The sequence below is a fragment of the Halyomorpha halys genome, unplaced genomic scaffold (genome assembly GCF_000696795.3).
Source record: "Halyomorpha halys isolate HHAL.00 unplaced genomic scaffold, Hhal_1.1 Scaffold816.1, whole genome shotgun sequence".
Taxonomy (NCBI): domain Eukaryota; kingdom Metazoa; phylum Arthropoda; class Insecta; order Hemiptera; family Pentatomidae; genus Halyomorpha; species Halyomorpha halys.
In genome coordinates this window covers 85,848-86,147 of record NW_027115406.1, presented here as the reverse complement: position 1 = coordinate 86,147, position 300 = coordinate 85,848, and positions in this window count along the sequence as shown.

The window sequence follows — 300 nt, the reverse complement described above, 5'->3', positions numbered from 1 at the left end:
AAAAATGTTGTATGGGACGTACTGAAAGATCAGTAGTTAGTGAATTTATATTGAAAAATTTATATCTCAAAAACCATTTGAGGTACAGATGTCTATGAGCACTCAAATTAAAGCTAGTTTAATGAGCTATAAAGTAGTTTATGATGTTTATCTTCGTAGGAGTAATAGTTTACATGAAATTGGCCAAAATAAATTGATTTATAATTGTTCGGACAAATTTTCATCTGCCAAATTTATATTCATATTTGAATATAAAAAACACTACTACCCCTACGAAGATAGGTGTCATAAACTACTTTA